This window comes from Coptis chinensis, chromosome 1 (genome assembly GCF_015680905.1).
Source record: "Coptis chinensis isolate HL-2020 chromosome 1, ASM1568090v1, whole genome shotgun sequence".
NCBI classification, from domain to species: domain Eukaryota; kingdom Viridiplantae; phylum Streptophyta; class Magnoliopsida; order Ranunculales; family Ranunculaceae; genus Coptis; species Coptis chinensis.
In genome coordinates, this window is record NC_141456.1 from 60315621 (window position 1) to 60340779 (window position 25159).

At 40.4% G+C, this 25159-nt stretch overlaps 1 long non-coding RNA gene across 3 annotated transcripts; it reads right to left on the minus strand.

Moving 5' to 3' along the window:
* Positions 1-4648: 4648 nt before the first annotated feature.
* Positions 4649-9165, minus strand: LOC147524773 (uncharacterized). Of its 3 annotated transcripts, none has more exons than XR_015197243.1 (4): positions 8858-9165; positions 8723-8769; positions 8527-8643; positions 8067-8423 (listed from the first exon to the last, which is right to left on the minus strand). It is a non-coding gene; the product is annotated as an uncharacterized LOC147524773 (long non-coding RNA). The 3 variants fall into 3 exon arrangements; XR_015197240.1 differs by having other exon boundaries at positions 8259-8423; positions 8527-8646; positions 8858-9021; XR_015197249.1 differs by lacking the exons at positions 8067-8423; positions 8527-8643; positions 8723-8769; positions 8858-9165 and adding exons at positions 4649-4979; positions 5557-5634; positions 5733-5897.
* Between the last annotated feature and the right edge of the window lie 15994 nt (positions 9166-25159).

Consider the following 25159-nt stretch of genomic DNA (forward strand, 5'->3'; position numbering starts at 1 on the left):
TTGGGGCATTTCGTCAAACAAATAAAGCCAAGCCAGCTACCCATTAATCCAACTAACTAAATAGTTTTCACCTATCCAAACTACACATCAAACCCAAACAGGTGGAATGATTAAAACATAATATAGATTGAATTGAATAAAGTTACAAGTATTATTATTTAAAATTTAAACAAATCGAGAGAAATATATAGTACCTGAGAGCCTTCGTTCGATCTGATTGTACTCCAACTTAGGCATTCCTATAATCAGTTCAAAACTGCTAAAAACAGTTACTGTAAGAAACTAAGACAACCCCAACATAGAAAAAAAGAGAGCAAACCATGTAGAAAGAGTTGAAGTAGTGCAGTAACAACAAATTATTCTGATGTGGGTATGTTTCTAATCAGTATAAAGATTGACACTTTATAAGAAAAACATTGAACATTTGTGATTTGAAAGGTGAATAAGATAGAAAAGAAGGGTACCTGATGGGTGGAAGAAAATGACTTCCAAACTCAACAGCGTTTAAGTGATAACTCGATAGGGTCCAAACTCAACAGCTGAAGAGGTTATATATCTTTCCCACACATGATTTTATTACGTGATTCACTTCATGTATTTCTTCATGGTAATGGCACCCTTGCATTTCATTATAGATAAAACTAATTGAATCAAAGCTACGATATGGTCGCTGTCTTCGACACGATCAGCACATTCGTAAGATGGCAGAGATAGCGGTATGATCGTTGATCTTTCTTAATTGATCATCATTCTCTTACTGCCTCTTATGCGATAAATAGGAATCTAAAGTGGAATGTTTGAAAAGATGATGGATTATGTATCTGACGAAGGTATGAAGGATTATATGTATCTTATTCTTCTTCTTCTTTCTTTACTAGGGAATTTGATTTTGAGGAGTGCGAAAATTAGGGATCTTGAAATAATGCGGCGGTGAGAGAGAGAGAGGAGAGAAAAAAAAGTTATGTTTTATATTTCGATTTTTTTCGTTTCCCTCTGTTCACGAAATTTTTAAGTTTTTAATTTGTAACACTTCTCCAACGCTTTTTAAGCGTTAGCAATTAATTCCGGAAATTCACCCAAATAAAGCAACACTTTACAACATTGCCAATGCTTATTTAATGTTGGAAACTTACTAACGCTAAATAACCGTTGCAAATCAAAAAAGGTGCGTGTTGCAAATATCCTATTATGGTATAGTGAAACGAACCGGCAGACGGCGCCAATGTAGATGTGTGGATTTTGTGTCTATGACCTGATGTTGAGTTTGATAGGGAATGACTGGACTCTTTCTTGGGACAAGAGTTGCCTACGTATTAAGTTTCTTAGGTAAACTTGAATCAAGCCTTACGTAGTTCGTCTCTCTCTACTTATAGATGCTTGAGCTGACTTTCCTTATTTGCTCCAGGTCGTTGTTAAGTGTAGATCCATATTTTGTGTTATCTTGATGATTCGTCATTACTTCTGATGTTACAAAGTAAATGTCTTATTGATTGGTGCATTGTGCATTGACTGAGCTTCAGGATCGCAGATTTGCTTCCATATATGGTTGTATCTGATGTTTGGGACGACCTGAGTCTGGGTTGTTGTTACTTTATGGTGGCGTGGTACGAGCTGTGAAGATAATACGACTTGGAGTGTGGACACGTGTGCTGAAGTGATATGTTTGAGAACAGAGGGTACTTACATGCATCAATACCATTAGAAATTTGACTATAAATAGCACATTGATGAGATTCAACCGTTCAACATACTTCAGAGTCCAGACTTACCTTCGAGTTCAAAAACCATTAGAAGTACCAGAGGTCTGAGGCTTGAACCCCACCAGCATCAAAGAGTTATTGATCTCATTTAAAAATAGGCTTGCCAACCCAAAAAAAAAAAAAAAACTTTAACCAATAGTTAGGTTCTGCCGTAACCCAAGCTTACTTTTTAAAAAAAAAAACTTTAACCAACAGTGGAAATAGCTATAATGTACAATCAAATATTCTAGAATTGAAGGTTAGATTACATGGACAATTGGGTTTCATAATCTAATTTCTTTACATAAACAAACTTCTTTTTTCGGTGCATAAGTTCTGTAGGGGAGTGATATCTTCATAAAGATATCAGGCACGCGTGGAGCATAAGCGAACTCAGAACGTCGACCTCCAAAACCGACCTGTGAGCAGTTCCCTTGTGAACACACATGTGCGCAGCATAAGCGAACTCAGGACATCGACCTCCAAGACCGATCTGTAAGTAGCTCCTTTCAGGTAGGTGGTACGAACAAAGATGTCTCCGATGCGAACGCATGGCTAGATCTGAGCATACTCGAATAGGATCACCACCAGGGCTAATCATTACCAAAATCTTACTTGTACTTCCCACCACCGGGAAATAAGGGCGACCGCGCCAACTCCCAATCAGCACATGACTAGTAATATAACCAGCCCAACACTCATTCACGATTTCCACCTTACACGTGTGCAATAGACGCACGTGTCACCCGGATTGACCTTTCCTTTAGCCTATAAATACCACATATTTGAACTACGTCGGACCTGATTCCTCTCTCCCCTAGAGGAGAAAAACCAACAAGAGGATACGTAGGCAGTTCGCTCACAAGCGAACTCGGTCTTTCCAGAGAATCTCAACCCTCTTCCCCCTTTCTTCACAAACCTCAAAGAAAACCAAAACGCTCCTTTACATTGGCGCCGTCTGTGGTTTCAATTCCTTGAGAAATCACGTTACCCTAACTCAACACTTTGCACTTCTCAAGCCCACGAAGCATGGTCAACCTCGAAGCTCAGGTTCAAAACCTTGCCGAACAACTGGGTGTCACAAATGAAAGCATTTCCTTGCTCAGGCAAGAAAATGCTACTTTACGGGCCCAAGTCGATGCGTATCAGCAGCAACCAGTCGGTAATGTTGTTGAAAACGGTATCAACGAGGTTAATCAGCAGATTAACGAATTGTCACATAGGATCGGCCAAAGTGCAGTCAGAAAAGACGCAACCCATATTGTTCAGAAGATGCTCAAGACATACCGTGCGTCCCCGTTTTGTGCCAACGTTCTCAGTAAATCCTCTCTCAAGATTTTATCCAGCCACGTTTTCCCATGTATGACGGCAGCACCTGTCCCGGTCAACACGTGGCTCGATACATTCAGAGTTTGGCCCTCTACAGTTCTTCTGAGTATGATCATCTTCACTGTCGATTATTTCCGGCCAGTCTCAAGGATGGCGCACTTGATTGGTTCTTCTCTCTCGAGCCTGATTCTATTAAAACTTTTGAGCAGCCATCGAATTGCGCGTTTGCTAGCCAAGACGCGGCACAACAGACCAGAAGAAGGCAGATCTTGATTATTTGTTCGGTTATCCTTCAGAAGATGAGACCATTCGCCAATTCTTAGGGCGGTTCAAGGCTGAACTGTTGTGCATGGAAAGCGGACTGAAAGAATCTTTTGCCACACTGGCATTTTCAAACGCCTGTCGAGTGCGTAATACCGACCTGTCCAGATCGCTGATGAAGGAACGCCCAGAAACGCTATCCGAATTGTACGCCCGGGTTGACAAGTATATCAAATTGCAAGAAAGTTTACAGTCCAGTGGTTTAGCCGAGAACCAAGAGGTTGCAGCGATCTCTGATCTTACACCGCATGCCAATCAGCGCTCCAGATCGCGGGCACCAAAGATGGGCACCCGACGCGATAACAACAGAGAATTTGCTGTCTTGACACGTTCTCCTAGTTACATCCGCGACAAGATCCGGCGAGCCGCCGCGTCTTACGCCGGATGTGAAAGACCGGTGATCATACGACAAGCCATATTGTGCCTTCCACAGAGCCAAATGTCATGAAACGAATGCGTGCTGGGGGCTTAACCACTATCTTCAAGACCTTGTCGAAGCGGGTCATATTAAATATTACACCAACATTCCTGACGGTGATTTGCGTCATAAGCTCATGGCTCGCCCGGCGTCGTGGTGATCTCCACCTCGCCCGAGTCGTAAGTCGCTCTCCCATCGCCTTCATCATCAAGACTTCCAAGCTTCGCCCCGTAGAGGACGTCCCACTACAAAAGAAACGACTTTACCCGACTGACAATGACTGTCGCCAAAGGTATTACCCGACAGACCAAAACTGTCGCACGACTGTCGGAAAAAGCTCGGTCGGCATAGGCTTCTGACAGTTATTAACAGTTAGAACAGGCCGTCGGGTTTGATGATCTTTGCCGACAGCTATTCCCACTGCTTTGGACCGTCGGGTATGCCTGCTGTCAAGAACCGTCGGAAATGGACTGCTATTGTTAACCGTCGGGTATACCTGTGGCTAGCCGTTGGATAGGGCAAGTGTTATAGGCCGTCGGATAGGACAAGTGTTATAGGCCGTCAGGTTAGTTTACTACTAGACAGTTGGTATCTGTCGGGTATTAGTTTTTTGTTTTAAAAAAAAATATTTGTTATAATAATTCTTTCATGTATCCCAACATTACATTTTTTTTCCCCTCAAATTACATTCTTGCAGGTTCCCACTCAAATGCTACAAGCGCCAATGTATTCATAAAGAAACAATAAGAACAACAAAATGCTAAAATTAATGTACTCTACTCAAAGACACTGAATAGTTTGTGACTTGCATGACTATAATAATCTTGCCTAACATGACTAATCAAAGGAGAAACAAGACTTCAAGCTAAGATAAGAATAATATCGGGCAAAATTTAAAGTTAAGACCGAACAAGAAATGTAATTTGAACATACAGCCCTTTATGTATTGCTAAAGCTATTCCCAACAACTTAAAAGGAAATGGTTTTACTAAAACTAACATTTACAAAGAAAAAAGTAGAGGGGTCAAAACTTGTCATATCATAAAAGGATTTCCAAAGTGAAGACTTTCCCTTTTAACCAAAGCTTGCATGACTTCTTTTGCATTTGTTCCTTCCAGCAAAAACTGACAGCGAAAGCTTTTCTCTGCTTCTGATAGTTGTGTCTCCCAAACCTAAAAGAATTTCCATGTAATGAGTATATAGAGTATTGAAAAAAGAAAAGGGTGCAGAATCAGTTGTACTACATATGAATGTAAAAAAAAAAATGTGATAAGCATTTTATTTTTTATAAAAGAGATAAGCATACATGCAAACATAGTTACCTCATAAGATAACATTCCAATCAATCCTCCAACCCAAAAACATCCTGAGGAATTGGGAAGACATCTGCTAACACATTTCGGCAAGGTGGAATAGGTTTGATAAAAGTGAAATTCGGTTTGATTCCATATAGTGATCTCGATGAATAATATGTTATCAATTTTTTATCAATATGCATCACAACAAATTATCAAACAGATGCCCAATATATAGTTGAGAGAGTAGACAACAAACTTGTATTACTGTATTGACGGTGTACATTTCCAAAGAAGTTGAATAAAGAAAGACCACTATTACCACCACAGAGGAATAAGAAATATAAACATGCATAGTATGTCCTGTTGATATATCAGCGCGCATAGTATCCATGACGACATACTACTGAGCAACTAGTAAAAATAGTTTCTGAAACCAAAATGCAAATAATACCTGAAAAATAAGTGTCCCAATAGTGACTTGGCCATGAAGGGCACTGTTACTATTATTATCAACCCAGAACTTCAAAACCTGGTTAAAAATAAAATACTACATATCAAACTTGATAAAATAATAACCCGGGATAGAAAATATATACAAGTTTGTATAAATGGTTATAAAGAGTTTACCACTGCAGTTGATGACATTGACAAGAAAAAGCCAACAAAGACACCCTCTGACAAACTTGCACCACATATCTACAGCAGATGTAAAGGTCAATAGTCAACTTCCCTTTAATATTAAGTTATTTACGACTGAAAAACTTCATTAAAGAATGAATTCAAAGAAGAACATCTGCTTGATTAATAACTTTAAGTAAAGCCAAACAAATAATGAAGAAAACATATATGCAGGCAAATAAGACTGTTTAGTAATTTAGCTCATAAGTAGTTAAGTATACCAAATGGCCTCATAAATCAATCAGCCACTACAGTCAAATGACTTAAAAGAATATCATACAAGCATATGCAAATTATAGACCATGAACCTGAAATTTTAGCTGAAGTCATGAAAGTGTAAGTATTCAAAAGAAAGAAAGAAAGAGGTGGAAGTGTCAAATACAACATTTACAGCCATAGCCACCAACCCGAGATTGCTTCAATTCGAGGAAAAGAGTTTGTCTCGAGAACGGTTGAAATACCAACCCAATTGTTCTATTCTGAGCTTAAGCCTTTAGATATGAACGGTAAAATCTTTGCGAAGCATGGAAGTCAACAAATATGGAGGTCGACAATATATTAAATAATGAACTATATCGATCAACCCAATCTAAAAAGTGGCCCCGATAGACCTAAACCTATAAAGTCGTCTTTCAACATCTTTCTTCCTTTTGGCAACCAAGTCTTTCAACATCGTTGAATTGAAAACATTGCATGAAAACAAATCTAACCGGAGAGAGAAAAAAAATGCACGCATTGACTTTAAAACAAAAGACATTAGCATTTTTGTCTTTCTCTTCTAAACTACATTCTTTGGAAATCATATGACCTCAAAACATAGTGACCAACAGTCCAACAACAATCTAATTAAGAATCTTTCACTACTTTACATGGATCAATCACATCAATATATATCGTTTTTCAAAAATATGGGAATGAATCAACTTAACAAATCATGTGGTGAGTCTTGAGTAGTATTTTGTCTTTGTGACAGTGAAACACAAGGTCGAGTAGAAGATGAAGTCATTTTTGGTATTTTACCAAGGCAATCGTACCGTCGATGCCTTTCTTCACCTCCCCAAGAGAGGTGTGTGGTTTTCCAAAAGGTAGAGGGACTATGATACCAATTTTCAATTTTTGAGAGAATTGTAGGATGATTTCTTTCATCACGAAATCTTAAGTACCTCTTTGTTAAGTTTTCTCCTCTTTCCAGCACAAGATTCTCCGCCTAAAAAGAAAAAAGAAGTCTAAAACAGTTAATCTTACTTGCTACGATAAGAAGGTGTCTACTTGAGAAAAGTGAATATGAATTTACTTCACTTGACTTTAGACCAAATGTTGTGTGCAATATATGTGAAGGACACCTGCAACTCTCATCTTAAAAACGAAAGCAGTATTGTTGCTACCGAACTGCATTACGTCTCTAAGGTCAGCAGAGTGCAAATATTCTTTTGGGACAGGATGGAAAAAATAAACCTGGAGTGCAAATACGCAATTAGTCCTATATTCAACACAAGCAGACTTAACATTCAGAAAAACTGAATATCTAGAACGTGTCAATAACATCAAAGTCAAAAGATTATAACTCACTCCACACTTATTGATGCCTAAAATAATTCGACCAGGTAGAAGCCCAATAGGATCATCAATCTTCCTAACACTAAAGAAAACCCGGAGAAATTGTTGTACATCTTGCATCATCCTTTGAAAGATTTTCCTGGAAAGAAAAATGGTAGCATGTTAAAGAAGATAGTGATTGGAGCTATTAACGCCTGCTTGAGCAGATTCTTATTAAACAAAATTCCTCTTTGAACTCAAAACCCTAAGGCTGCCATGTATGAAAAATATACCAATAAGCGGTGAAATATCAAATACTTAGGATTACACACCATCCTTCTCCCACCATACTATCTTTGTCATCAATCTTAAACCACTTCCCCTGGAAATTCCGAATATAACACGCATTACCGCGTAGTGTCCAGAAAATGTAGCATTCATTGTATCTAGGTAAACCACCACTGCATAGAGCCTGTCTATTGGGGATTTGCCACTAGTCCCACTCATATATGGGGCCAAATTTAAGATCTCTGGAAACAGGACTGCTTTATTAAGCTTCCCAAACTTCCCACCATGTATAGCATGAAACTTGATATGTAAAAAACAGGTATGCTAGCATTGGAAAATAGCCACTGCATTGATTTATGACATGAAATTTCATTTTCTAAAAATAATATTATGCACTAATTACCTGAAATCTCTTTAAAGCAATTGTGAGGACATTAGGGGCCTCCACTATCGTCAACCTTTTTTTGGCTTTTTCATAAGATCGACATCTGATTGAAAATAAACAGACCTTCAACATGATACAATAGCCTTCAGAAAAACTCAAGAAAGTTCACAAAACTTAAAAAGGTTCAGTCGTGGTATGAGGAAGATCCATGTATGAATCTGACAGAAAAATAGAGATTGACAACCAAAATATTACAAACTTGGAGGTCAAAAAAGAAAAGGAAAATAATCCAATGTTGACCAAACCATCCCACTAGAATACAACTATCGTCCACCTAATATACATATAGAAAACAATACTAATTTTGTCATGCAAGCTAAGGTTTCAGCCATTTACGAACATAGGCAGTTTATCCCACACAAAGTCAGAATCTGTCAAATGAAAGTAGTAATAACATAATAAGATAATCTGACTATGAATAAGTTGGCTATCGATTGCACTATAAACAACTTCATAAGAATAACAAAATAATACCACTTGAAGAGGATCCAGAGTCACTGCTAGAGCTACTTGAACTACTCAATCGACCCGCATGAACTCCTTGTTTTTCTTGTTGAACAAGCGATGAAGCAGACGACACATTTTTCTCCTCTGCTGCAACAATCAAGGTTATATTGAATTATTGAATGCAACATTAACCAAAAGTTCCATAAGGGAACCTAGGATGTACCTGGTCTAGTTTCCTTAAGTGCCTCTACTATAGCTGGAGCCAGGTTCCTTACAAAAAAAAAATCAACAACAGGAAATCAAACAATATTCTTCCTATATGAAAAAGGAAACTAACATTTGTGATTCAAATACTAACCACTTCCTGCACATAGTGCCCAGCTTCTCCTTCACTTTGTTGAACAACTTTTTTCTTCTTTCTTAAACTTTTCTTGTAATAGGTAACAAATCTATCAAGTTCCCACAGAGTCTTCACATCAACAACATCAATATCCACCTCAATCTCATCATCACGTTGGCAGAGATACGAATTCCTCCTGCTTGTTCTTGGCATTGTTTAGTCTCTTTGCAAATGAAGGTGGTTTCTCTTTGAAGATTTATGGGCTTTCCATCTTTATCCTTGGAATCAGAGTTCTATGAGTGCGAAACTTTGGAGGTTCATTAACACTGCCATCATATGTAATTCCAGAACATTAAAATAGTACCAAGAATGCCAAAGAAACTGAAAAACTCAACCAACATTCAAATGTTACAAAGTATTTATCTAACAGAAGAAGAGGAACGCTTACTTGCAGAGATGTACAACACAGCTACTACAAAAAAACCAAATACAAAAGGAAAAAAATCAAATTTTAATCAAAATAATCAAATTTATTACCTTGACGGCTTATTTATTAGTATTGATTAATTTTTTTTTAAAAAAAAATCAAATTTATTAGTATTCATGCAATTAAAACTTGATTTTACATTGAATTGAATGTGTGTGAGAAAGAGAAAGTGAGTGAGAGGGAGTGAGGGATTTGAGAAGGTGTTACCTTAGCTTCTTGAAGCGTGAGTGAGAGTGAGTGAGGGGAAGGCAGCCGACAACAAGCTTGAGTGAGAGGGATAATAGTTAGGGTTCTCTTTATTTTTTGATTTTTATCAAAAAATTTAGGGTGGTAACTGAAATTGGTTTGGCGCCCTGATAATTGGAATAGATATGCCAACGGCTGAACTCGCAAGAACAAACCGGACGGTTAATAATTATAGCGAAAATTTAATCAACAGTCGGAAAGAAAGGAAGGTTAAAAACCATCAAAATAACTGACGGATAAAAGCTCTCACACAACCGTCGGTTATAACCAAAACACGTGAAGTGTTGAAAGAACTCACTGGACGGATGGAAAAATAATACCCGACGGATATCATTTGCAGGGACCGTCTTACAGACTGGAACTGTCGGGTAATTTTTCTCGAGTCTGTTGGATAAAGTCATTTTTTTGGTAGTGTCCCCAAGAGCGTTCTCGTCATGAGCGCAGACAACACTCCTCAGATCGGGATAATGCTCGCACCATTCACATGATTACTTTCCCCGATGATTCAGTCACCTCATCAAGAGAGAAAAGACGTGTTGGCGCTCTTCACGAAGTATATCACGAAGTATCTTCAGGTCGTTCATCATTTGTTGCCTTCTTTTAAGAATTCTACCATACACCATTTTTTGTGTGATGAGAACCGTCACGCAGACAGCCTAGCTTACCTAGCCACTCAAACACCGAGTTGTGCTCCACGACAACTCCTCATTGAGGTAGTCGATCGACCTGCATACCAGGTAGAACATGCCCTAGTTATAGCCGATCTGTTCCCTCTCTCCAACGATCAGTTGCGCCAGACCTGGATGCAACCCATCATGGATTACATCCAACAGGACACGCTCCCTGTCGAGCGTGCCAAAGCCAGGCAAATCCAATATCAAGCACGTCGTTATTGCGTGTTACATGATAAGTTGTTTAGAAAATCTGCTGGTGGACCGCACTTGCGATGTATTACTCCGGAGCAGGGACAAATGATATTTGCCGAAATCCATGAGGGAGAATGTGGAAACCATGCCGGAGGTCGTTCTTTAGCCCACAAGGCAATTTCCCAAGGCTACTTCTGGCCCCATATGCAGACTGATGCCAAAGCATACGTTCTCAAGTGCTTAAAATGTCAAACATTCGGCCACAACATCATTCAGCCCGCAGGTGAACTGATCAATATAGCAAGCCCATGGCCATTTCACATGTGGGGCATGGATATTATGGGACCATTCGTCCCCCAGAAAAGCACTGGTTTTCGGTCCATCTTAGCGGCGACTGACTATTTCACATAGTGGGTCGAGGCCATTCCTTTAGCACATGTCAAAGAATCGCATGTCCGCAATTTCATCTGGACTCATATCATCACCAGATTTGGGTTGCCACATACACTCGTCATGGACAATGGACCCCAATTTAAAGGCCGAACAATTAAAGAATTTCTAGCAAAGTGGAAAATAGTTCATGCATTTTCTACTCCACAGTACACTCAGAGTAATGGTCAAGTGGAAGCCAGCAACAAAGCCATCTTAGAAAATTTGAAGAAAAAGATTGAAAAGAACAAAAGTCAATGGCCGAACCAGTTGGAGAACATCTTGTGGGCCCATCGCACCACATCTCGGTCCAGTACCGGCGAATCTCCATTCTCCTTGTGTTATTGCACAGAAGCTGTCATTCCCACCGAGCTGACAGTCACTACGACTCGGTCCGAGCTCGTTGAAACCGGACACAATGATTTTGTCTTAGCACGAGAGATCGATTTGCTCGAAGAACGGCGTGATCTAGCTACCATCAGAGTCGCATCTTATCAACAAACTCTGAAGAACTCCTACAATAAACGAGTCCATCCTCGATCATTCCAGCCTGGCGATCTGGTGCTCAAGAAGACGCAAGATGATTCCAAACTAGCCCCTAATTGGGAAGGTCCCTACATAGTAGAACGTGTTGTGGGCAACGTAGCGTACTGGATAAAAACTCAAGAAGGGAAATTGTTACCTCGCCCATGGAATACTTATCTGCTGAAACGATTTTATCAATAAAACCTTTGTTGTTGTATTATTTTTTTTTAAAGCACAATAAAATAAGTTTTTTTTTTTTTTTTTTTTCCCTGTCTCCTAGTATAAGCTATTCCATTTACTGGCATCCAAACAATTCTCCAGCTCGCATCCGGCGTACAACCAGTCTACTTCCCAGCTTTCACACGCTTAACGCGCCATACGCTCTCATAAACGAGAACGTTCTCCAGCGGAAAGCGCATGATACTCTCTACGGAGCTCGGGCTACATAGCCTCTCCAATTCTTGTCACATCGAGGACCTATATTTCTAGGATCGACTAAACGAGAACGCTCTCCGCGAGCAGACAGCTCTCTGGAGCTCACAGGCTACATAGCCTCTCCAATTCTTGTCACGTCGAGGACCTATATTTCTAGGATCGACTAAACGAGAACGCTCTCAAGCAGCGACTCTCTCGGAGCTCACGGGCTACATAGCCTCTCCAATTCTTGTCACGTCGAGGACCTATATTTCTAGGATCGACTAAACGAGAACGGCTCTCCATAAAGCGATGACTCTCCGGAGCTCACGGGGCTACATAGCCTCTCCAATTCTTGTCACGCCGAGGACCTATATTTCTAGGATCGACTAAATGAGAACATTTCTCTCATGAAAGCGACTCTCCGAGCTCACGGGCTACATAGCCTCTCTCAATGCTTGTCACGTCAAAGACCTATATTCCTAGGGTCGACTAAACGAGAACACACTCTCCAGCGGCGAGCCGCGACTCTCCGGAGCTCACAGCAACATAGCCTCTCCAATTCTGTCCACGTCGGCGACCTATATTTCTAGGGTTGACTACACGGTAGGACGCATATTTCTCGAATCCTAAGCAGAGCGCTAGCTACACACAAGTACACGGCAACATGCATACGGAACATCACCAATAAAATTATATGACCATTCGTCACAACAACTACATCCACCGATCTGCTGGGATTACCCAGCAAATCCAGATCGGTGCTCATTACAAAAATTAACCAAGTATCGAATCGCCACTTTCGTGGAAACCGGTTCTCAGTAGAAAAAGGGGAAAAGCCCGGCTGCTCATGCAAGCCTGAAAACACAGCTCTATTGTTAACTCTCGTATAAGAGAGGGAAATGTAAACAGAACTTACAATTCATGGCTGACAGAGCCAAATCAAGATCACCTTATCAAATCTCACTTATGACATGCTTATCTTCTGGTGCTGCGCTTAGTCGGCGGTATGCCGAAACCGACCTCGGCATCACACGCATCTCATTCCCTAGTTCATCGCTTCAATCGCTTTCTTCAACAAGATCATACTTCGTCCCAGAGCGGTAAGGGGCGATACAGCTTCGTATATCGCTTCTTCGCTTTACGTGTCACCTTCTGGCACTTCTTAGCATAAGCAGTCACCACAGCTAATTCCCTTTCTAACTCCGTCACGTCAGTCACTAACGCAGCATTCTCGGCCATCACGTTCTGGTACTTGGTAGTCATCACCTCCAGCTTTCTCTTGTCTACCCCCCCACGCAGCTCGCATACACCCTAGCTCGACGTGAGGGTTGTCATCCATCTCCCTGTTTTGTACAACATCTTTCAACTTATCATATCCTGCAAGAAACTGCACGAAGCAAGTTAAAGAATCAGTTTGCCTTAGTAACCGACATAATAACTTAGTGTGTCTAGAACTTACCAAACAAGCAGCCATATCCATCGTCCCCAGCAACGTATCCATGTCCTCATCCTTCACCTCTGCCTTATCACCATCTAGTACGATCCTCTTCAGAACACTGGTCGCTATGGGCGCCGAGTGGAAGCTACAGTCTGAGCGTTTCACCATACGCTTCTTCCCCGTCTTCCCCATGTAGTAGAATTCGCTCCCCACATCACCACACCGTGGAGACGAACTCTCACCACCGACCCCGACTTTTGCCTCAGTTCGCTACACTCGCGGCGTGGCGATCGATTGTCGCCTATATCGCGCGCGGCGACCTAAACACAATGCCGCCAGTTGGACGTCCAGCCTTCCTGGAACGCTTATGACCCTTCGCCTCTACAATCTCAGCTTTCCTCTTTCCGCGATTACCATGCACGTGCGGTTCAAACTCCATCCTCTCCATTATCAGCGGTGACATTTCTCTCTTGCTTTTTTCTCCCCTCATGAATGGACGACACCTTGCCATGATAAAACCTAGCAAACAAAAGTACTATCACATGAGCTACAGTTTTATTCCAAACTCTTCTTGACGAAATAACACTTTTCGAGTAGAATGAACGTACCTGAACGAGCAGCAACGATGGTGATGCACAGCAAAGCGAGCAGATAGACTTAAGCTTAGGCAAGAAGACGAGCAAATACGTTGTTAGTTTTCGATGAGCCATTTTATGCAATAGGAAACGTCTTTTCCTAAGCGCCTCATAATTACCTTGAGACACCAAACGTCATCTGCCCGCAATCATTATGTTCCTTGAACCGCTCGTCTTCCTCCACGTGTCACGCACGCGAGGGAACATTGCCGTTAGCGGCACTAAACACAGCACGATTCGACCTCTTTCACGAACCAGGATCCAGCGACCTGGTAGCCTCGTTATGAGCACCATCTTAACAGCTGCAAGCAATTTAACAACCAGACGCTCCCGCGCAACTTTACCGGTACCATGGCGGGGAAGTGGTCAGCGCAATGCACCTACCATGCTTTGTTGTGCGCGGACACAACCGTGGTCAAGCAAGCGATTCACACATAATCTGACAACAAACAACAAGCATGGCATACACGCAAAACAACGACTGTCTTAGCAAGTTGGAATCATAGTAAGTTAGCCGGGTTGCTGAGACTACTCAGGAAATCCAACCCGATTAAACAATATTCGTCCTCACAGGAGTTCCCCAAACCAGAACGGGGTACCAGATCACTCACAGTGCGGGCACATACAACTAAAAGACGAACCGCCGCCCGAGGTTACCCCGTGAAACCGGTTATTATTGTATCCACGGCTTATAAGCCGACAAAGATTACATAACGAATTTACAACTCGCTATCTCTTGGCTCGACAATTAGTTCTCCAGGCATGAGCGACTCATCAATCTCAGCATCTCTCCCATTCACCATCACAGAAACTCCATCCAAGTCTAAACTCATCGCGACATCGGCAAAGAAGATCGGGCCGGTAGCACAATCTCCGGCATGACCTTCAAGCAGCGGGGCGCCACTAATCACTCCCTGCACTGTTTCTACCCGTGTGTGAGATGTACAACGTGCATGATCTGTCTTCAAAGCGTTGTAATCCGCCTCGGTTCAACGAAATCTGCATCCAAAACGTTATAGGCTTTGGTAGCGCCGTCGAAAGCAACCTTCTTGCGATTGTAAGGTATACTCGTTCAACCTACCAATTTCCACGATAGCCGCTAGGGGCGTTCTCTTCCGCTTCATCTGTAGTTTTGCCTCGGATCTTCAAACCGGTATCTTTCAAAGATCTTGGCGGACTTCGGCTTTGATGAGCTTTCTTCAGATCTTCCAGTTCCTCGCGTTCCATCTTCGAGGCTTCCTGGACATTTTCCAGCTCGTCAGACAGCTTCACCACCGCTTCTCTATCTGCCTCCGCGAACTGGGCAATCTCTTTCAATTTCTGAAACCCACTTACCAGCTGCAAAAACACACACATGGTTAATCGCCACAGAATAGCAGCGTGTATATGAAAACAGTTACATTAAACAAAGATAGACACGCGTACCAAGCATTGCGCAATCTCCATTCATCTCAAGTTATCAGCCAACCCTTTATCATCCAGCTCCTTACGGTTGCCATCCAGCGCTATCTGTTCTAACAAGCAACCCGATATCTTACTCGATCTGAAGCTACAGTCACTTCGCTTCACAGTTCGTTGCGCTCCATGCTCGTCCAGAAACACAAACTGTCCTTCTAGCTCGTCAGCAACCACAACCGCCTTCCCACTCGCCTTGCGCGGAGCTTTCGCTTTTGCCACCGGACTGGATTCACGCCCCGCCGAGGCTGGACCCGACCCCCCAAAAGTGGCCAAGTCCATGACACCGCCAGTCGTGGCTCCACTCACGGCGAAACCATAGCCCCAACCGGACCACCATCAAACCCCCGCATTTGGAGCTTTCCCCAAGCGCGTGCGCTTACTTTAGTCACTCAAACGGTCTCTTCGTGAGACATACGGCGGCCTCTTCTTCGACCCGACTTTCATTTCGAGGGTTGAAAACCACCGTTTAACTCCACAGCGCATCGATCGAACCCCTTCAGGGCTGAAGCTTCGATCCTCCGGCCCACGAGGCACCACCTCGCAGGTCGCCATCGCCATCGCCCGTTGCCTCTCTTCTCGCGTTACCAAGTCACTCGTTCGCGCCTCCATCACCTTTTCCCTTGTCTGACCTCGAGCTCGATCTTTTTGCGCCTTCCTTTTTTCCCGGATCGCAGGCCCACCCTTCTCCACAAAGAAATGAGCAACTTCAGGCAACTTCGCTTGTTTTTCTTCATGAGTCAGCCGAGCGAATCTCTCTATCTCCCCACGATCAGTTCGCTTCTTCACAGAAAACTTTGCAGCCAATGCAAGACAAGAGCCTGTTAGAACAACTATCAGTCGTTAAATAAAGTAACAACAACAAAAAAAATTTCCTACCCACCAGATATGTTACAAATCCTAGTTCGCAATCTACACCCGTTCACACAGTAGTTGCCAACTAACAACAGCGGCCACTTTGTCCAGGCCTCATTTGTCACACCCCGAATTTCGACAGAATTCGGAAAAACATTATTTGTCCCCGACTCTTCGATCTCCGAGGTGTGACGCACTCTCAACTTCCAAAAACCCATAAACAGTTTAAAATATGCGGATAATTAAAAACTAATAAAAATTTCTATTATACAAATGTCCTCTTCATTACAAAACTTCACAAATAAGATTAAGTTACAAATCTCTTTCCAATAACTCTTTATTTAAAATTACAAATGAAATATACAAAAAACATTGTCTAGACCGAAAATCTATATCACCTCAAGGGAAAACAAAACAGATCCTGAGATGAAACGCTAACGCAAACCACAAGCAGCAACCACTCTTCTTCAACACTAAACCTGTCAAAACTTATCAACTATGTTCATTGAATGAACACACCCGATAAGCAAACATGCAAATCGGGTTGAAGATTATAAAAATGCTGGTGTGAGTAGCTCTAAAAACAACATATACTTATACAAATATATACATAATCTATAATGGCAGCTTAGTTCCTCCACCGAGGCCTTTAACTTTCAACGACTAAAACAACATCCTTAAGTACAATAATTTAGGCAGTAGTTCCTCCATCGAGGCCTTTAACTTCCCACTAACCACACAACAAACTATAATGCGATCATAAATAAGGCATGTAGTTCCTCCATCGAGGCTTTAGGTTTTAACTAAACAAATAACCAACTAAACATATTACCATAATTAGATTATTTGGGGCTTTCTTTGCGTGTCCCTAAAATTCACGTCAGATCTATGTCTTACCTAGTTTCCCGGCTACCACAATCGCGAACCCAACTAACATGTACATCCACATGCCTCCCTTACATAATGAGCCACTCCGTGCGTAACCACCCTGAGCGGGATGCCGCACACCAGGTAAATCCTCACATGGAAGCCAAATCTATGTAAGTACTGCCACTATTCGGCATAAAATATCGTGCGTCATCGTTCTATTTTGCGAACGGGATAATCAAGCCACTATTCGGCTACGCCAGGAGGGTCATTCAGCTTTACTGAAACGCCAGAAGGGCCGCCCGAAGGCCATTCAGATTAACTGAAACGCCAGAAGGGCCAATCACATGAGTTGTGGTAGTCAGGTTCTAGGATTTTCGTTACGTAATTTATTCAGGTGTCATATATTAATGACTCATAATAAATTCCACTATATATCGCAAGGTGTCAATTACCTTATTGCACTAAGCCATAATATATAGAAATATCTCAGTTATTTCACATAACCACTTTCCGACTTTCACGTGCCAATATATTATTGCACTTCACCACACTCCCGTGGGCAAATATTCACCCATACTATGCTACCTCATAGTAGCATCTCACATATATAATAATGGAGCGTTTATATAAATTTCTCCAAGATATTGCATTAATATTAATATCCCAAAGATATTATATCATGTCACAATGCTTCAACGTATCACATACATTTTTATAGCGTATTAGGAATAAAATGTCTCCTAACATCTCAATAGCGTCACGTGTCAAAAATACACAACATCAATGTCAAATCTTTCTTAGATAATGACAACCAAATTTATACTAGCTTCCACAGCATTTTATTACTATATGTGTCCATATAATATACAACATAAAACGTAGCACAATTAAACAGTCCACAGTCCACAATCAAAGCCCAATATTTATATGTTTTACACACTACTCACGTCAAATCTAAATTAGATAATGACAAACCAAGTTATATAATATCGACAATATTTTATTACTATATTTGTCCATATAAATCAAATATGTGAAAAACTAGAAAAGTCAACATTCCACAGTCAAAGTCAATAGTCAAAGGTCAACGGTCAAAGTCAAAGTCACCGGTCAAAGTCAACAGGTCATGGTCAAAGTCAAAGTCAACATGGCCTGGTCAAAGTCAACATATCATGGTCAAAGTCAAACTGTCATGGTCAAAGTCAAATTGTCGTTTGTAGGTGTTCGACAAGTCCAGGGTCATAGCCATGGTTCATGGCTAAAGGCAAAGGTGCATGGCTCATGGGCTCATGACCAAGGTCATAGTTCGGACCCAACTGGCCAAGCCCAAACCTTAGAACCCGAAAGTCTAAACATTTAAAGACCCAATTAGATCTATTCTAAGTCCAATGGACTGGTCCCAAGCAATATTAGAAACTGGCCCAAAACAGTTAAGTGGTTCGGTCCAAAAATTGAACTGAAACTGGTCCACAAAACAAACTAAGTTTCGCCCAAAGACTTAAAAAAGAAAACCGCCCAACACACTAATCAAACTCGCCCAAGAAAACTAGTTAGATTTTGGCCCAACCACTAAAATTAGAACTGGCCCCATCTAAAAAGATTTGGATCAGCCCAAACTCAAAACAAATTAGACCGGCCCAAAGAAACAAAGAGAACTGGCCCAACATAACTAATGTGGTCCGGCCCCTAACAACTTAACAAAAATCCGGCCCCAAACTAAATTAGATTTCAGCCCCCACAAAATAAGGTTTTTGGCCCAACCAACAAAAGGTTTAGGCCCAAGGAAACCGACCCAGGCCCAAGCCCAAGCTAATATCAAAACCGAGCCCAACAACTTAAAATAGGATCCGGGCCCAAACAAAACACTCTGAACCGGCCCAACCAAACTAATGTTTTTGGCCCAACCGATTTGGCCCAAGCCCAAATCGGTTACTGTTCATCTTCTCCAACCTGTTTTTCTCCTCCACCACCACCAAAACCGACCACCACACCTTCCACATGACCACCCAATTAAACTAATTGGTTTTAATCCTTGCAAAAACCCCTACAACTTTACTAAAAGCTAAAACCCCAACTCTTAAACCCACCATCTTTCCAAAACTAGATCACGAGCTAGTACGCGCCATTAACGGCTTGTTTCCAAGCTTTAACAAACCCTTAACACCCATGAAACCCCTCAACCACCAACACTCCATTACAAAACACAACAACAACCAAAACCGTTCAACTAAACATTTATCGGCGGTTTTCTCCGGCCGCCATTGACGAAGTTCTCCGAGCTTCATCGCCCCTACTCTCCAAAGACCCAATCGGCCGGTCCAACACCACTCCTCAATCCCCGCGTCCATTCTCCGAACTCCCAACAACAACCAAAACAAAACAACAATAATATATAAAGATAAAAGGCATTAAGATTCATGGGGCTAAGCGCCTCCATGAACTTGCTGTTGAGCTTCGACCGTCCACCCCATATCCATCCCGGCATTCTAAGTTCAAAGCAACAACTACAGCAGTTTTTAAGTTCAAACCATGAACGGGGACGCCTCTCGCTTGCTCACGCCGCCATTAACGAGCTCCGAGCTTCGCCGGTTCAAAACTAACACATATCGACATGTAACCACATAAATTATAAAACCGGTCGGAAACACTTTCGACAAGAACCGTAGAATAATAAACAGTGAAAATCATAGTTTATGAAATTTGTAAATTCTAAACAGACAAAAATTATCGTTTTTAGTAGTGGTGAGAGATAAACTCTACTAACCTGACGTAACAGCTCGACGAATCCTCCCAGCCCGAATCGTCGTGCTCCAATGTTCGAGTAAACAAGCTGCCTCCATTTTTAATATTTTTATTCTCCCAGAACCCTATTCTCTAGAACAATGTGTTTATATACTTGGGTCCGAAACCCAAGCCCAACACAGACTCGGGCCCAGAAAATCAGGCCCACATGTCCCGAATCCAATCCGACGAATTTTTAAAATAAATAATTAAATTAATTAATAAATAGAAAATTACGTATTTAAAAATACGGGCGTTACAGCTATACACATCTCAAAAGAATCTCGTCCCGAGATTCGGAAGTAAAGCTATACGAACAACAACGTTGGTTATTAACTTAGATTATACCCAAAAATGCACGTTGATTAAACTTAAGCAAGATAACATTGGTATTAATTATTTTAATTAATTCTATAATATATGTCCTCATGCCATTACAAAACCTATTACAGTTTAACTGTCTATATTAAAACACATTATTATTGTCACTTAAACGGAAGATAAATACATCATTTCTTATTAGCATGCATTTTCTTGACACGTAGTAGACTCTACGAAAAAATAATATTCTACTTAAACTAATAAATGATATGGGGTAAGTTCATCCCGACATAAAACATTAGGGAGTCTTTCATATCATGCATAAAAGAAAAGTAGTGTCCTAATACACTTAAAATAAAAATAACTCATGTCATTGATACCACAATAAAACTTTATATTTACTTTAGTCATGCTCTCAGAAATATTAAATTTAAAACAACCCTTGAATCCTAATTCATGCTTGCAACTCGATCAAATATAGCACATATCAAAAATAATATTTCATATTCATCTATCAAAATCATATAGACTGAAACAAAACAATTAAGAATAAATACTCGACGCTCATTGCTATTATTATTATTACTAATTATTTTAAACGGTGAAAATATTCAAAAATTAATCTCCATATACAATGACAACTAACATAACACTTGCTACCGTATAACACGAATTTTAAAAAATTTAGGATAATATAAACTCACTTCTAATATGTCACCCATAACAAGTTATATTCTCATGGTAACATTTATGAACCATAAATCAAGGTATGTATTTAAGAATACTCAAATATGCAAAATCAATGTGAAACTAATTTAACAATATTAATCTATCATGCCATGTTGGTGAAACACTATTATCATCATATACCCGGTAATAGTTTATCTATATATACAATAATATTAAAAAAATGTGTATACGCAAGTATACACATCTCAAAAAGAATACACGTATATTTTATTTTATTTATTTATTTTTTTCTAATTAATCACATCTAACAAATTAATCTCTTATACTTCAAAATATTATTCATCCATTAAAGTGTACGAGTGAGGCGAGATAGTTCCTCTAACACCGAGGCAATTAGTTCCTTACTCAATACGTCACAAAGCCACCAGCTAATACAACTCATTCAATATATATTAAAATATCTTATCGTTTCTTGAATAATAACCTAACACTCAAATACAAATTTCACAAACAGGTTGTCATACTTAATCCATACTCCATGTGAAAATGATCACCAACAGCAAAACCACACTATAGCAGCACACATCATTTTGATCAAATCCGTTAATAATTAACATATTACACATATACTCACTCCTCATATGATAAGGAAAAATAAAAGCATTTCCTATGCACTCCACCAGAGTAACTAATATAAGTATACACATTACACATATAAACAAATCACGAAAATATTGACTCTCTTTATTTCTGTATCTATTTTATTTTCTTTGTAATAATAAAACAACTAGCGGAAATAGTTTTGAAAATAATACTTCTTAAACACTACCCATAAACCACGATCCGAGAATCACCTAGACTCACCTAAGTCTAAGCTAACCAAATGCTCTGATACCAAACTTTCACACCCCGAATTTCGACAGAATTCGGAAAAATATTATTTGTCCCCGACTCTTCGATCTCTGAGGTGTGACGCACTCTCAACTTCCAAAAACCCATAAACAGTTTAAAATATGCGGATAATTAAAAACCAATAAAAATTTCTATTATACAAATGTCCTCTTCATTACAAAACTTCACAAATAAGATTAAGTTACAAATCTCTTTCCAATAACTCTTTATTTAAAATTACAAATGAAATATACAAAAAACATTGTCTAGACCGAAAATCTATATCACCTCAAGGGAAAACAAAACAGATCCTGAGATGCAATGCTAACGCAAACCACAAGCCGCAACCACTCTTCTTCAACACTAAACCTGTCAAAACTTATCAACTATGTTCATTGAATGAACACACCCGATAAGCAAACATGCAATCGGGTCAAGATTATAAAAATTTGGTGTGAGTAGCTCTAAAAACAACATATACTTATACAAATATATACATAATCTATCTGGCAGCTTAGTTTCTCCAATCGAGGCTTTAACTTTCAACGACTAAAACAACATCCTTAAGTACAATAATTTTAGGCAGGTAGTTCCTCCACCGAGGCGCTTTAACTTCCCACTAACCACACAACAAACTATACGCGATCATAAATAAGGCATGTAGTTCCTCCATTTTTTAGGTTTTAACTAAACAAATAACCAACTAAACATATTACCATAATTAGATTATTTCGGGCTTTCTTTATGCGTGTCCCTAAAATTCACGTCAGATCTATGTCTTACTTAGTTTCCCGGCTACCACAATCGCAACCCAACGCCGAACATGTACATCCACATGCCTCCCTTACATAATGAGCCACTCCGATGCGTAACCACCCCGGAGCGGATGCCGCGACACCGTAAATCCTCACACGGAAGCAAAATCTATGTAAGTAATCGCCACTATTCGGCATAAAATATCGCGTCATCGTTTTATTTTTGCGAACGGAATAATCAAGCCACTATTCGGGCTACGCCGGGAGGGCCATTTAGCTTTTGAAACGTTTAAGGCGGAAGGGGCCATTCAGATTAATTAAAACGCCGGAAGGGCCAATCATGAGTTGTGGTAGTGGGGTTCTAGATTTTTTTCGTTAACGTAATTTATTCGGTGTCATACATTAATGACTCATAATAAATTCCACTATATCAATGCTTGGTCAATTACCTTATTGCACTAAGCCATAATATATAGAAATATCTCGGTTATTTAACATAACCACTTTCCGACTTTTTCACGTGCCAATATATTATTGCACTTCACTTCACCACACGGGTGGCAAATATTCACCCATACTATGCTACCTCATAGTAGCATCTCACATATATAATAATGGGCGTTTATATAAATTTCTCCAAGATATTGCATTAATATTAATATCCCAAAGATATTATATCATGTCACAATGCTTCAACGTATCACATACATTTTATAAAGATTAGGGAATATAATGTCTCCTAACATCTCAATAAAACACGGTCAAAAAATACACAACAAAGAATGTCAAATCTTTTCTTAGATAATGACAACCAAATTTATACTAGCTTCCACAAAGATTTTATTACTATATGTGTCCATATAATATACACCATAAAACGTAGCACAATTAAACAGTCCACAGTCCACAATCAAAGCCCAATATTTATATGCTTTACACACTACTCACGTCAAATCTAAATTAGATAATGACAAACCAAGTTATACAATATCGACAATATTTTATTACTATATTTGTCCATATAAATCAAATATGTGAAAAACTGGAAAAGTCAACATTCCACAGTCAAAGTCAACGGTCAAAGGTCACCGGTCAAAGTCAACAGGTCATGGTCAAAGTCAAAGTCAACATGGCCTGGTCAAAGTCAACATATCATGGTCAAAGTCAAATTGTCGTTTTCGTGTTCGACAAGTCCAGGGTCATAGCCAGGGTTCATGGCTAAAGGCAAAGGTGCATGACTCATGGGATCATGACCAAGGTCATAGTTCGGACCCAACTGGCCAAGCCCAAACCTTAGAACCCGAAAGTCTAAACATTTAAAGACCCAATTAGATCTATTTTAAGTCCAATGGACTGGTCCTAAGCAATATTAGAAACTGGCCCAAAATAGTTAAGTGGTTCGGTCCAAAAATTGAACTGAAACTGGTCCACAAAACAAACTAAGTTCTGGCCCAAAGACTTAAAACAAAACTGGCCCAACACACTAATCAAACTGGCCCAAGAAAACTAGTTAGATTTTGGCCCAACCACTAAAATTAGAACTGGCCCCATCTAAAAAGATTTGGATCGGCTCAAACTCAAAACAAATTAGACCGGCCCAAAGAAACAAAGAGAACTGGCCCAACATAACTAATGTGGTCCGGCCCCTAACAACTTAACAAAAATCCGGCCCCAAACTAAATTAGATTTCGGCCCACACAAAATAAGGTTTTTGGCCCAACCAACAAAAGGTTTAGGCCCAAGGAAACCGACCCAGGCCCAAGCCCAAGCTAATATCAAAATCGAGCCCAACAACTTAAAATAGGATCCGGGCCCAAACAAAAACACGAACCGCCCAAAACAACTTAACTAAAACCGCCCAACCAAACTAATGTTTTTGGCCCAACCGATTTGGCCCAAATTGGTTACTGTTCATCTTCTCCAACCTGTTTTTCTCCTCCACCACCACCAAAACCGACCACCACACCTTCCACATGACCACCCAATTAAACTAATCGGTTTTAATCCTTGCAAAACCCCCTACAACTTTACTAAAAGCTAAAACCCCAACTCTTAAACCCACCATCTTCCAAAAAACTAGATCCGAGCTAGTATCGCCGCCATTAGGAAATTTTGTTTCCAAGCTTTAATGCCCTTTAACACCCGTGAAACCCTCAACCACCAACACTCCATTACAAAACACAACAACCAAAACCGTTCAACTAAACATTTATGGGGCGGTTTTCTCCGGCCGCCATTAACGAAGTTCTCCGAGCTTCATTTTGCCCCACTCTCCAAAGACCCAATCGCGGTCCAACACCACTCCTCAATCCCGGCGTCCATTCTCCTCAACTCCCAACAACAACCAAAACAAAACAACAATAATATAAAGATAAAGGCAAGAAGATTCATGGGTTGGGCGCCTCCATGAACTGCTCGTTGAGCTTCGACCGTCCACCCCATATCCATCCCGACATTCTAAGTTCAAAGCAACAACTACAGCAGTTTTTAAGTTCAAACCATGAATAGGATGCCTCCGTGCTCACGCCGCCATTAACGGCCTCCGAGCTTCGACAGTTCAAAAAAACTAACACATATCGACATAACCACATAAATTATAAAAACTGGTCAGAAACACTCGACAGTAAATCCGTAAATAATAAACAGGCAAAAATCATAG